Source organism: Phascolarctos cinereus, unplaced genomic scaffold (assembly GCF_003287225.1).
Source record: "Phascolarctos cinereus isolate Bilbo 61053 unplaced genomic scaffold, phaCin_HiC Scaffold_726;HRSCAF=1367, whole genome shotgun sequence".
Taxonomy (NCBI): Eukaryota; Metazoa; Chordata; class Mammalia; order Diprotodontia; family Phascolarctidae; genus Phascolarctos; species Phascolarctos cinereus.
This window is the reverse complement of record NW_027556098.1, coordinates 229,148,400-229,163,399: the sequence shown is the minus strand read 5'-3', so window position 1 is coordinate 229,163,399 and position 15,000 is coordinate 229,148,400. Positions and strand designations below refer to the sequence as shown.

The following is a 15,000-nucleotide window of genomic DNA, read 5'->3' as shown; positions in this document are numbered from 1 at the left end:
TCTTTTTTCCTCTGTTTTTTGGAAATTTTAGCATCAAATAATGTTTTGTTTAGAGGAAAGAAATTACCAGAGCAACAAAGGGATAACTGAAAGCAGAGTAGAAATCAGAAATGCTAGTGAATTGGAAGTCATGAATAAATCGACTGATTTAAAGACTATTAATGAATAACAAAGGAGAACAGAAAGAATACCAGTGACCAAAATAGTAAATGTAAATTCAGAGAGAGAAGGCAAACAGAAAATTGGGTAAAACAAATAAGAGAAAGACAATCAATTTAAAGTAGCAGTCATGTGAGATAATAATGAAAATAGTATAGTTAGCTCTTGAAAGAAGAAATTCGACAGAATATTAAACTGTAAGGAAAATAGTTAAAAACACTGTAACCTTTATACTGTTAAAACTCTAATGAAACATGAAAAAACTTTGTTTCTCTTTTAGTGATGGCACTTTATACAACCTGTATAATGGAAGAGTGTAGAAAGGCACGTCACCATCTAGTAAAAAGGAATATTTTTAGTTCCTTAAAGAAATGCAAATGCCAGTGTAATTTTAGGTTCTGCGGTAGTCATTACAAGACCCTTAATTTTAGACTGAATTTTAAATTAACCACATGGACATTTTGACTTTGCTTGCTGGAGAACAAAATAACTCCAAGCCCTAGTGTTCCTAACAGTGAAATTTATCAGTGATTAGGTACAACAGGGGAAATGAAATTGTAAACAAGCAAGGAAAATTAAGTTGATTTTATATGCACACATAGACATATGTACATACACATAAATTGTGGAGATGGAATTATATGCAGAATTTAATATTTGATAGGAGATCTATCCAAAGATATGGAAAATATGATTGAGAAAGCCGTAATGATAAATTGTCTTAATTATTACAGGAACATCTCTGTCACAAGTGCCCCAGAAATATCTGATTGAAAAGGAGGCATTTAATACCCTGAAACGGTTGTTATGGTACTCATTTGTGAAACACAGATTCTTATAATCCCTGAAGATTGCTGACATGATGAGTATAGTCCTTAGTTCCGGTTTATGTTCTTTTAAATTCATTATCCTTCTGTCTTACTTATCTTATTATCATTTTCTGTAATGCCATAGGATTGAGTATTAGTTTAGAGGAAGAAAAATGTTTTGATTTCCTTTGAGGAAGGACATAAAATGAAATATGTCACAATTTCCTTTTTTGATATAATCTTTGAAGTCTTAAATAAGGACCAAAAAGTAAAACACTCTGTATTTTGGGGAAAAAAAAATATTCTTCTTGTTAAAATCCCCCATCGTCCACCAGCCTCTCAGTGAATATTAATACATGTTTATATGTAATCATAAATACCACAAGAACTTGAAAATCTATTTAAATAAATACCACTCAGCACAGTGCCTGACACATCAAAATGCTTAATAAATGCTTGTTAACTTTTATGCTATGTGAGAGAATCCATTCTTTAAAAAAAGAGGAAAGAAAAGAAAATATCAAAATAATTAAAAGTGAAATATAAAAATTCTACTTTACCTCTAATAAGTCTAAATTTTGATTTACATAAGGATGAATATCAGTTGATTTTAGTGGAGTTTCGTTCTCATTAGTATTCAATACTAAACTATCACTCAGTTGAAGCTAATTTGGTAAACTGGTATTTAAAATCTTGGCCACAGAAAGAGCCAAAAATGAAGCAGCAACAGCGCCCCCAGGGTTAAACAGTATTGCTTCTCAGTGGACACATCTGAAATTGCAAAAGCCACTTATAAATTGTACGATACATACACATGTGTTAACTTTATCCAAATAATAACAAATTTAAGAATTTAACAAGAAATGAGATTTTTAAATTTTTTTTTGCTCTTTTAGCTAATGATGTTTTTATTCCTGCCTTTCCTTAGTTTAGTGATTAATGATGTGGGTACTCAAGGAGTATTTTTCTCATTGACTTCTGATCTTTGGTCCCATGCATTTACTGTGTATATACAGAACCTACTAATTTAGAGTCAAAAGTTATTCGATATGTTTGAAATAAAATCTACTAGAACTCCAACAAACTTTTTGTGGTTAACTCATCTAAATCCATATGACCCAAGTATAACTTTCTTTTTAAAAAATACTTATCAAACTTTTGTTTTATTCAAAAGTAGCTTGCAGACTTGCACTGAAGGAGGTATGAATTGCTAGGGTTTCTTTAGTATACTTTTCCTAACCATTTATTCAGTTAACCTAAATTTCTCACTGATAATCTTCTGGAATCAAAGCCATTTCAGACTGTAGGATAAAAGCTGGTTATGACTGAGGCACTGTTGTGCTTATGAGAGAAATTGAATCTATGCTATATGTTAACATGTTTATTTTTTAAAATAAATTTTTATGTCTATATTTACATTTTCAGTTGTTCAATCGTTTTTCAGTTGTATATGACTCTTTGTGACCCTATTTGGGGATTTCTTGGCAAAGATTTTGAAGTGGTTTGCCATTTCCTTCTCCAGATCATTTTATAGATGAAGAAACTGAAGCAAACAGGGTTAAGTGACTTGCCCAGGGTCACACAGCTAATAAGTGTCTGAGGCTGGATTTGTCCTTGGGAAGATGAGTCTTGTTGACTCTTGCAGTCTGGATATTCTATTCACTAACAGCAAGTGTTTACATTATCTGCATTTCAAACATCCTCCCCTCTTTCCCTTTCTTTTTCTCTCTCAGAGAGCCATCCCTTATAACAAAGAATAAAAAGGAGAAAATAAGTTCAGCAAACCTAACCAGCATATCAATCAGGGCCAACATTAAATGCACTTCCACATCCATTATTTCCCACCACCTATAAAGACAAGAGGGAAGTGCATTTTCACATCTGTTCTGTGGGGCCAAATTGGTCATTATAATTTCACAGTATTCAATTTTATTTGTTTTATTGTTGTTCTTTCTGTTTATATTGTGGTAGTCATCACATGGATGGTTTTCCTGGTTCTGTTTATCTCACTTTTCACAACTTATAAAACTTACCATGCTTCTCTGTATTCATCATATTTCTTGAAATGCAATAATATTTTATTTTATTCATTTACCACTGCTTGCCCCACTCAATAGGCATCTACCTTGTTTTCAGTTCTTTGCTACTACAGAAAGTGCTGCTATAAATATTTTAGCATCTACTTGAGCTTTTTTTTTTCTCCTAGCTTCAACCAGTTGGGTGCCTCAGTTGATTTTATTTACAGGTGCCGTCATTGTATTGCTCTTTTGGCCCTTTCCTAATTTTATATCACTTGATACAAGTTGTACTATGTTTCTCTGAATTCTTCTTTGTCATCTTTTACCATATAGTGATATTCCATTATGTTTATAGATTACAAGATGTTCAGCCATTGCCCAATCACTGGGTGTGCATTTTATTTCCAGCTTTTTGTTACTATCAATAATGTTGCTATGAATATTTTAAGACATATTTGTCTGTTCTCATTCTCAGTAACTTTCATGGAATGTAGTCCCAATAAAAGGATCTTGGAGTCAAAAGACATAAATAATTTAGTCACTTTACTTGCATAATTCACAATAGATTTCCAAAATGACCAAACCAATTCACAACCCCCAACGCAGTGGTTTAGCATTCCTTGTCTTCCTGTAATCCTCCCAACAATGTTTTCTCATCTTTTAATATCTTTGTTAGTTTAATGGGTATAAAGTGGTAGAACTTTAGGATTGTTTTAATTTTCATTTCTCTGATTATTATGATTTTGAATTTTTTAGAGGGCTATTGATAGTTTGTGTTTCTTCTTTTGAAAACTATAAATGCTTTTTGACTATTTGTCTTATAGGAAATGGTTCTTGATTTTATATATTTGTAGCAATTCTCTATAAATTTTGGATGTCAGACTTTTTTAGATTCATTTAATGCAAGTGTTTTTTTTTCTGATCTTAGATTAGTTTTATTTAATTTATCTAATTTTTTTTATTTAATCAAGATCACATATTTCATCTTTTATTCTCATAGCACTTTGAACCCTTTCTCTTGCATGACATTAACAGGGTTGGGGACTGAACCTATGATTTCATTAATAGAGAAAACTCCATTGAGGATACTCTCTCTACCAATGCAGGTCAGTAATTACTCTGCAACCTGGAATCTTAGAGAATTGCCTGGGGGCACTCAGAAGGGAATTGACTTCCATAGAGCTGATCACTCACACACACACACACACACACACACACACACACACACGCACACACACACACACACACACACAGAGGAGGGGAAGAGAGGAAGGGAATTAAGCACCTATTTAATCCTCACAACAACCCTGGGAGGTAGGTACTGTAATTTTCCCCATTTTATAGTTGAGGAAACTGAGGCAAAGAGGGTAAGTGACTTGTCCAGAGTCACATAGATAGGAAGTGTCTGAGGTTGGATTTGAACTCTGGTCTTCCTGACTCCAGGCTAAGTGCTTTCTCCATTGTTCTCCCTGGCTGCCTTGCTCTGAGGCCTACTTTGTCCGAAGTGTGACATTGCTTCCATGATACTAACATTTCTTACAGTGGTATATACTGGTCATAATTCTCCTACTTGTTATAGGGCAATTAATTGGAGAGCCCACGTCTTATTTACATACCTATTCCCCTTGGTGCCTAGCAGAGTGTTTCTCCTCCAGGACTTTAAAAATCCTTAGATAACAGCACCACATTTTGTTAGGACCTCCCAGTGTCTGTGCTGTGTTACCATGGCCTTCCAGAGCCCAGAGTAAACTTAAGACCACACTGTGGCCCCACAGGAGAAAGAAGTGCCTCATTTTATTGGAGAAGGTGGCCAATAAATGTTTAAATTGGATTTAATTAAATGTTTGGTGGAATAAGGTTAATATAAAAACATGACTTGCTCCTGGTGGCAACAGCATCTGTCATTCCTGTGCATACTTTCTTTAACTCCGTAGCTCCCAAAATTAAATGATTATCTTGTTTTCAGTAGCCAAGGGATTCATGGAGGTCTTTAAATTCTTCATCCTCTTCTCTTTGCCCTGGCAAATGAGAATAGATAACTGTTCCAGTTATGAATTGCAGTGAATATGGCAACAGATCCTTCCATATGATATATCATATTCTTGGCTGTTAAATTGATAGTTTGGGGGATTTTGCAGTATTAGGCTATTCTATGTTTTCACTGACTGTCATACAAAGAGGTAAAGTAGTCACCATAAAGAAAATATTTACCCTACCCTAAAGAATGCTTTCTGAGTTAGATAAGACAGTAATTGGGTGAAATGCATGCCATGCTATTTTAAGGTCCCCAGATTTGTTTAAAACACAGCCCCTGAACAAAGCATTTGAACAATTACAGTCGGGAAGATGGAATGAGAGTCTCTCTCTGTCTGTCTCTGAGATTTTAAAAGCCTGTGGGTCATGACAGGCCTATTGCGGGGCTATCGTAATGCCTAGAGAATCATTTCTGCTTTGAGGAATGAATGGCAAGCTCTGGAAAGAACAGTAAGCAGTTTTCCTGTTGAAGAATACGCCTCTTGTCCTTGACAGTGGATCAGACTTCTTTAATGGGACAGCCTTTTTTCCCTGCATCTCCGTTGTCATCATGTCTTAGATTAGAAAGTCCTAGATGAAAAGTTGATACTGCACCCCAGAGTTTAAAAAAAGCATCATGTTCCTGCTATAAACGTCCTCAGGTTCATTTTGTTGACTAATCTTTCAAGGTGTTCTACACTTGAAATTACTTGCTTTGCTGAGCTGAAATACTAATAGGGAAATCCCTAAAGCACTGATCTATGCTTACTGAACTGGAGCTTTTTTGACTTAGACACATGGAGTAATAATGGTTAATAAGTAGCATTTACATAAGCTTTGAAGGTTTGCAAAGCACTTTGCGTATTAATCTCATTAGATTCTCACAAAAATCCTGTATGGTACCAGTGATTATTATCCCTATTTTACAGATAATTAAACTGAGACTAGAAGAGTTAAATGACTTGCCCAGGGTCACATAACTAGTGAGTACCAGGGGCCAGATTTGAACTCAGATCTTCTTAACTGCAAGTCTAATGCCCTATTCATTACACCCCCTTAGATGTCTTCAGTGATAGAACTCTCAAATTGGTAACTTGTGCTAAACCAGAGCTCCAAGTCCTTCAGCACTTATAAGTATGAAAACCATGTTTGCACAAAGTAAGGGGAATTGAATTAGAAGGAGAGTGGGTAGAAAATATTTCAATGGTACACTGAAACATAGCTTGAAAGATAAAGAAGAGCTATGGATTCTGTAGGGCATAGCTAGGTGGCACAGTTAATAGAGTGCTGGGCCTAAAATCAGGAGGACTTAAGTTCAGATTTGACCTTAGACTCATACTGGTTGTATGTCCTTGGGCAAGTCACTTGACCTCTGTTTGCCTACTGCTGGGCCTGGAATCAGGAAGACCTAAGTTCAAATCCAGCCTCAGACACTTACTACCTGTGTGACCCTGAGCAAGTCACAGTAACCCTGTTTGCCTCTGTTTCCTCATCTGTAAAATGAGCTGAAGAAGGAAATGGCATACCGTATCTTTGCCAAGAATACTCCAAAAGGGGTCATGAAGAGGCCAAAATAACTGAACCACAACATGTACTCTGCAAAGTCACAGCAGATTGACCTGGCATAAAATACAAAAAGCTGTGACCATCAATCCACCAGTAATTCCCCCTAAGTTCCATGAATGCCAGGACCATGACTTCCCTTCCCCCCAGCAAACACCTCAGTGTCTATGGCAACTCTGTGTACATAATACTCTGATGAAACAAAGGAGCCAATGAAATCTTAACAGCCTATCTTTCTTTTGCCTGGATCCCATAACTCCCATTGTTGACCTTTAGCCTATAGGCATAGGGGTGGTTGGGATGGTGCTGGGTGGGATTTCTGAATTGGATAATTTATGATGCTAATGGACCCAGGTAAGGAACAATACTGAATAAGAAAACATTCAATTGGGACAATAAAGAGATGAAAACAACATCAGCCCAGTCCCAGATGAGTACAGTTTCTTACAAAGAACTCAGGTAGTGCAAGGACCCTTTACGGCTGGGGAATATATGCAAGTGAGACATCCTTGTGGATAACTTTGGTTTTCTTCTTGGAAGGTGATTGGCTGCTATCTGCTGTCTTCTACCCATTACTCACATGGCCAGTATGGCTCCCAAATGCAGTTTCCAAAGTGGCGTGGCTGGGATGATACTTGTAACCTCCAGGCCTGATAGCTTCTGTGCTATCTGCATGGTTGCCCTCTTCTTTGTAATCAGGGGCCCTAGCAGAGATTACCAATAAGCCTCCATCTTCTAGGCAAGAAAAATTCTTTCTAGACCACTTCACCAAAATGGCATCAGTTTTGACTGAGGAACAGAAAATAACCACCTTCTTCAATTTCCATGCATAGAAAGCATGCTTCTTTCTCTCCCAGGAAAAAATAAAAATAGAAAAGGGGGGAAGGTGACCATGTATGCTAGTCATATGGTAATACTCAATATTGGAGTATTTGGAATTACCCAAATGGCACTTGAAAATAGTAAGCTGACAAAGTTTTATCCAAAATTTTTGACCTTTTGTTGCTTTCTTTAAAAGGCAAAAAATGGTCTTTTTTAAGTAGCTCTTTTCAAATGACATATAGGTGAAAATAAACCTTAGTTTGGAAATATTTCTTCTTAGGAAGTAAACAGAATGAGCAATAATCTTGGATAGATATAATAATAGCTAGCATTTATATGACACTTTAAGATTTGCAAAGCACTTTACATATGTTATCTCCTTTCATCTTTGCAACAACCTTGTGAGCTAAGTGTTGTTATTATTCCCATTTTGTAGATGAGCAAGGTGAGTCCGAGAGACTAGGTGACTTGAGCAGGATCACACAGCTAGAGCATATCTGAGGCAGAATCTGGACTTTGATCTTCTTTATTTCAAGTCCACATTGTGCTGACCAGATGATGCAAACTGTTACTTCATGTTTTGTTTTTATTTTTGCTTTTTTTCCCCCCAATAAAAGTTTTATAGGATAGACACAATCCAAATCAGGGTGGGATAACTGGGACACTATCCAGGGCAGCAAATGTAAAGGGTATTGAAAGTAGAGGATACCAAGAGCAGTTGTAGTCCTTCAACAGAGCTTAGTACCTAATTAGCAAGAATAATTAGTTAAAACAGATTTTCTAGTGGTCTTAATGGAAACGGGTATTACATTTTGTCAAAACCTACCAGGGGGTGGATGGGGTGATTTTCGTCTCTAACTCTGCTTTCCCTGGTTCTCCCCATCTTACACCAGTATTTTGGGTTCTCGGACTCTTCCTACCCCACCCAGGAAAGGCTTTGTCACACATGTCCTGGTCACAAAAATTCCTGATTATGACTCCAGCAAAATCATCACCAAGGAAATAAGAAATGGTAAAACAAACAATAAACAAACAAATACTAAATTCCCATGTGAAATTGGGAAGAACTCAGATTAATTTTCACGTGGAGTCTAGAAGAGAAAGGTCCTGGATTATTGGGATGAAAAAAATATCAAAGGCTTTATGGAACTGCCTGACTATCCTCCTACAAAATATTTTATCCTATGTTTTGATTCTAATAAACTATCTTTTATGACCTATGTCATCATTTGGAGAAGTTGTTGTTGTTCAGGCATTTAGTCATATCTGACTCTTCATGACCCCATTTGGGGTTTTCTTGGCAAAGATACTGGAGCGGTTTGCCATTTCCTTTTCCAGCTTATTTTACACAGGAGGAAACTGAGGCAGATAGAGTTAAGTGACTTGCCGAGGGTTACACAGGTAATAAGTGTCTGAATTCAGATTTGAACTCAGAAGGATGAGTCTTCCTCAGTTCAGACCCCGCATTCTATGTACTGTGCCACCTAGCTTGCCATATTTGGATAAGCTGTTTCAGAAAGATCGATAGTTTCAAATGTAATATATCCTATAATATGTCCTACCATCTACAGTTTTCCTTTTTATATTCTGAGAGTTTTTTTTAAAAGGGGAGTGAGAAGGAAAAGAAGACACAGAGACTTTTTATGGCATTTCATTGTTTTATGCAATTTTATTGCTACTCAGTTTCAGAGTGCCTAGAATCCATTTCATTATTTGGATTGATTTAGAGGCATATTTCTGGCATTTACTTATTTTTATGTTGGGTAGGAACCAAGAGAATGTGAAGTATCAAAAAAGTAAATAAATATGAATGTAGAATTGTATAAATATAAATTTTCTGTTTGCATTTTTTTCAAGTGGCCAATGGAAAAGCATGAGAAAGAATTAGAAGCAGGGAAAGTGAAAGGAGATACTGCCTTCACTATAGGGAGAGAGAAAAAACAAATGTAATTTTCCTCTAAATAATTTCTCAGAATAGATATTCTACAAACAAAATACTAATCAGTACTACAACATTTTGAGTGAAAATCTTATTTTTCTTCTCCTGGGAGATGGGATGTTGTAGGACTATATGAAAAAAAAATTAGTTTTCAATTTTCAAAAATTGTTTTCATTCAAATAAGTAAATAAATTAAAAATTAAATAAATTTTTAAAAATTAAATAAAATAATAATTTTTTAAAAATAAATAAAATATAAAATAAATATTTTTTTAAAAATTTCACAAAATCACAGGATGACTATTGTAGTAAACCTTTTTTTTTAATATAAGTAGTTTTTATTCTTTTCTTTGAACTGAAATGATAAGAGATTTCAGAGTGAATGGAATACACCCGGGAGGATATAGACTATGAAGAAATCACGACCAACTTGATCATTTTGGAGCAAAGCCAATGTCAGAAACATTATATTTCAGCAAAAAAACAAAAACAAGATTTTTCTGTTGCCTTAGTAATAGAAAATAAATGATGAATTCAGCATCATGGAAGGCAGATAGAAAAGTGAGTGAATGAAAATGGATCATTTCTTATTAACAACAAAAAAACAATGAAATTTTTATTGTGCTTACTGTGTGTAAGGCGCTGTGTCTGACACTGGGAATATAAAGATGGTAATAAAATAGCTCTACCCTCTAGGAGCTTCCATTCCAGTTAAATATCATTTTGGACTCCTAAGTGCTATAGCAAGTGAAACTTTTCTCATTATTAGCTCTTTAAGAAAAAGAATAGTTCAAAAAAGTTAAAACAACAAAAGGACATTTATAATCCTTTGAGGTCCAGAGTGCAACTCCTATTACTGCCATTTTACAAACAGGGAAACAGAGGCTAAGAGAGATTAAGGGATTTGCCCATAGGCAGATGGGTAACAGGTCTGGAGGGACCTCTTAGTCTAGTGCTACTTTAACTGCACCTTGACTCCTGGCACATCGGACAATAGTACAGATGCGTCAAAGATGAAAAAATGACACAGGAACGGTCGGTGTTAAGAGTGAAAAATACTTCCTTTGAGTATTTGGCATAACTGCACATGTATAAGCTATATTGAGTTGTTTGCTTTTTCAATGAGGGTGGGTGGGGAGGAAGGAAGGGAGAAAGTTTGGAACCCAAAGTTTTAAAAATACAAGTTTAAAAAAAAGTTTTTGCATGCAACTGGGAAATAAGAAGTACAGGAAATGGGGTACAGAAATCTATCCTGCCCTACGGGAAAATAGAAGGGGAAGGAGATAAGAGAAGGGGGTGGAGATAGAAGGGACAGCAGACAGGGGGAAAGGATATTCAGAATGCATGCCACCTTGGGGTGCGGGGAGGGGCTAGATGGGGTAAAAATTTGGAACTCAAAATCTTGTGGAAGTAAATGCTGAAAACTAAAAATAAATAAATTTTAAAAAAGAAAAATACTTCCTTTGACTTCTCAAGCTGTAGCTCCCTATGCCTGCCACCCCTTACATAGCTAAATCTTAAGAGGGAGAAAGATGTCTGTATTCATGACTCCCATTTCTTCACTCACTTCTCAACCTTTGCAGTCCTATTTCCTACTTACTCATTTGACTGAAACTGCTCTCTCTAAGGTTACCAATGACCTCATTTGCTAATGTGACGGCCTTTTCTCATTTCTCTTCCATTTTCATCTCTCTACAGCTTTTAAATGCTGTTAACCACCTCCTTTTAATGGATACTTCCTGCTGCCCAAGCTTTTGTGACACAGCTCTGTTATGGTTCTCCCCTTATCATGCTGTCTGATCCTTCTCAGGCCCCTTTGTAGAATCGTCATCCATCTGGCCCTTCTGTCTCTCTCTCTCTATATATATCCATTCTAAGTTATAATTTATATACAGATGACTCCCAAATATATCTAAACCTAAAATTTCTTATTAGTGCTGGTGTTTCACCAGTTGCCTGATGGACATTTCCATGTGATTGTCCAATAGGGAACTAAAATTTGACATGTCTAAAAATGGAACTTTGCCCAAAATCCTGCCTCCTTCTTCCTAAATCCAGGGCAGCTGGGTGACATAATAGGTAAAGTGAGTGCTAGGTCTGGAGTCAGGAATACTCATCTTCATGAGTTCAAATCTGGCTTCAGACACTTAGTAGCTGTGTGACCCAGGGCAAGTCCCTTAACCCTGTTTGCCTCTGTTTCCTCATCTGTAAAATAAGCTAGAGATGGAAATGGCAAACCATTCCAGTATTCTTGCCAACAAAACCCTGAATGGGGTCACAAAGAGTTGGACACAACTGAAAAACAACTGAACAACAACATAGAATAATTGTGTTAGCCTCACGAAAGACAATCTGTCTTCCACCACCTCTCTCTTCTCATGTCTGCTTCAAGACTTAGCTCAAACAATAGCTTCTCCTTGAGGCCTCTCTGAGGACCCCCAACTCCTAGTGCACATCCCAATCCACGATTACCTTGTATCTGTTTTGTATGTGTTTTCTGTGCCTATGTGTGCACGCATGTGCCTGTGTGTAGGTACAGGCACATATACATATAAATATACAAGTACATGTACATAGTTCCTGTTTTCTCTCCTGTTCGAATGTAAGCCCCCTGAGGGCAGTGAATATTTTGCTTTTGTATTTGTACCCACAACGCCTGGCATTGTACCTGGATCACAGAGGTGCTTCATAAAACCTTGCCACTTGATTCATTCTTAGTAGAACCAACATGGCCTCCTTGCTATTCCCCAAACTCAGTGCTCCATCACTTCCTATAAGCTTTTGAACAGGCTGTCCCTCTAGTTGGAACGTCCCCCTCCTCACCTCTCTCTCCTTAGAACCCTTGCTTTCCTTCAAGGCTTGGCTCAGATGGCACTTGCTGTACAAGCCTTTCCTGCTCCCCCTAATTAATCATGCTCTCTTCCTCCTCTAATTATGTCATATTTACTTCTCTGTGTAGGTGCTATACCTCCCAGTAAAGTACAAGCCTTTTGAGGGCAAGGACTATTTATATTTGTATCCCAAGCTTCTATCCTTACACAGAGTTGACAATTAATAAATGTTTGTTGAATAATAGGAATTGTCACAGAATTAGTAGAAGGACCCTCAAAATGGAACAAAGTCAACATGTTTTTGTCCCTGAAACTTGAAACAATTGAAATGAACATCTGCGCATATTGGGGAATTAGGTGGATTTGCTGTTGTCTAGTCATTTCAGCTGTGATTCCATTTGGGGTTTTCTTGGAAAATAGTCTGCCATTTCCTTCTCCAGCTCATTTTACAGATGAAGAAACTGAGGCAGGCAGTTAATCAACTTGCCCAGGGTTACACTGTGGCTAGGAAGGTTCTGTGGCCAGGTTTGAACTCAGGTCTTCCTGACTCTAGGCCTGGCACTCTATCTGCCACCTCACTGCTCTGGATTTAGGAGTTGCTCTAATCAAGTATTTTGCTTAAAAACACATCTTTGTTTCTTGTCACCATTGTCCAACCAGTCTCTTTAGTAACAGGCTAATAAGAATAGAAACTGGAGCCATCAGTTCTATTGGTTTAGGGAGCCCCAGATGAGTAACTTTCTGCCAATTCAGGTCATCACCTTCTCTTGCAATTTGCAGTCTTAGACAATTGCCTTGAAGCCAAGAGAGGTTAATAACATACCCAGGGTCATAGAACCAGCATATGTCAGAGAAGCAGGCCTTCAACATGAATGGTCCCAGTTCCTAGCCAGCTCTCTATCTACCACACCATACTGCCTTTCTCTGGCTAATAAGAATGTTTCAGTTTCTTGCATGGCTGAAGAAAAGTCTGAAGGCTTTGTGCTGAAACAAACTGATTCCTGAACCACCCAGGTACTTACAGATTTGTTTGCCATTACTTCAGCAGTATTAAAAATCCTTCATTTTGTTATTTGTTTTCAAAAGTAAAGCTCCTTCATTTGTCTCCTGTTGTGAGACTAGGCTGTCAGTGTGGAGAGGTAGAGAGGGCCCTGAATTTCAGATCAGAAGAAGCAGGTTTGAGTCCCAGTCCTGCAATTCACTGTTTTTGAGACTTTGAACAAATATACCCTTTCTTGTCCTGTGTCTTCACCTGTAAAACAAAGGGTTTGGGTCAGATGACTTCTAACATACTCTGCAACTCCCACACGGTCCTTCTATGATCATGCTTCTCCATCATAATTTGTATCTATAATCAAGTTAATAAAAAATTAAAAAGAAGAAAATAACCAAAACCTAAAAAAAGACATTACCAAATTACCAAAGCCTAAAGAAGATGTGAAGATTATTGGTGAATAATAAGAGAAAAAACGTCAGAGCATTGAAATATCAAATTGAAGATAATGGAGGAAAAATAGAAAAGATCTGTCAGGATTCCTGCGGTAAACTAACTTTCTCCATCGATACAGTGGAGTCACCACCTTTGAACACTGGGGACATCACAATTCCTAATTGCACCAAAACCCCCCCCCAAAAAAAAACCACCAAAGGGAAAAAAAAAATAGGAAAAGCAGCTGGAATAGACCAAGCATATGCAAAGGGAGTTCATGCTTAAGGCAACAACATTTTGAATGTATTAAGGAATCAAATTTCAAGATGTCAGAAAGAGGGGAAGATATTAGATGATTGGAGGAAAATCTCAGAAGCTATTATCACCAAAGCAAAGTAATGGAAAGGGTATCATTAAATACCAGTGCATATGCTTCCTTTCCCAACCCTGCAACATCTTTACAAAAATCATTTAGATATATACAAAGGGTACCATTAATAAAAACATAAGAAGGTAAAAGGAAAAATTTTGAAAATGATTTTCTGCATTAGGCAACATCTTAGCAATAGACCAGTTGACTCAAAGGTACAGAGAGATGATCTTGCATTTTTTTTTTGCAAAGCAAGACATGATCTCAAAGTCTCTCTTTTAAAAGTGTGTCTCTGATTCATATGTTATGATCATTAAAGATTCCTTGACTAACGTGAGAACAAAGATGAGCTTGTCTGATCCTCAGAGGATTAGTTATGAAGTAAGACACAAAGCAGGTAGACTGTACCCAAAGCAGGTAGACTGTGGTCATTGTTGTGGAGGCTGTTCAGTAGAGAAAACAAATGGAAAAAAGGGCTTCCCAATAGAGAATGATACCCTGCAGATTATAATTGTCATTAAGTTGATTTCTCAGGGATATTGCTGAGCTTTCTCAATGAAATTCACAATCACTCAGAAGAGTTAGATCAGATTATCCACCCTGGAAATGCCAAGTGGACAAAGAAAATCTGTGGTTCAGACTGCACATACACAATTGGATGGAAAACCCATTGATCTGGTCCATCAATAAATACGTCTTGATGACACTACAAATGGACAGTGAATTGCGCCTATGATTAAAGAGCAGGAAGAAAGAAGACTGGACTGCATTGCACAGGATTCTCAGTGATCTCAAGCTACTTGCTAAGACAGAAACATATCTTTTTATTACCAGTATTTTTTGGTGATGTAATATGGTTGAAAATCATGGAATGCCACAATCACTGAGGAATCAGAATTGTGGGGGAATAGTGGTGGAATTGTGGGAAATAGACACGTGGTGGTCATAGATAGGTGACAGCATATTTCCATGACAAGTTACACAACAACAACATAGAAAAAGCATTTAAAACATGTCAAAGAGAAAAAGGACTAGAAATAGAGATGT

General features: G+C 36.9%; 2 protein-coding genes across 6 annotated transcripts in view; one reads left to right on the top strand and one right to left on the bottom strand.

Annotated features, from left to right (window-relative positions):
* The window catches only part of SLC4A10 (solute carrier family 4 member 10), a 373,505-nt gene that overhangs the window by 180,403 nt on the left and 178,102 nt on the right, over positions 1 to 15,000 (top strand). The gene's annotated exons all lie outside the window — the stretch shown is intronic.
* The window catches only part of DPP4 (dipeptidyl peptidase 4), a 296,755-nt gene continuing 285,265 nt past the window's right edge, over positions 3,511 to 15,000 (bottom strand). The window contains exons 27-28 of one of the 2 annotated variants that reach the window (XR_013483048.1): positions 13,177 to 13,406; positions 3,511 to 5,004 (exon numbers count right to left, since the gene is read on the bottom strand). The gene's annotated coding sequence lies outside the window, so the exon portion shown is untranslated. Of the gene's footprint in view, positions 5,005 to 13,169; positions 13,407 to 15,000 lie in introns of those variants that run through there. The other variant, XM_021004926.2, reaches the window with a different exon arrangement.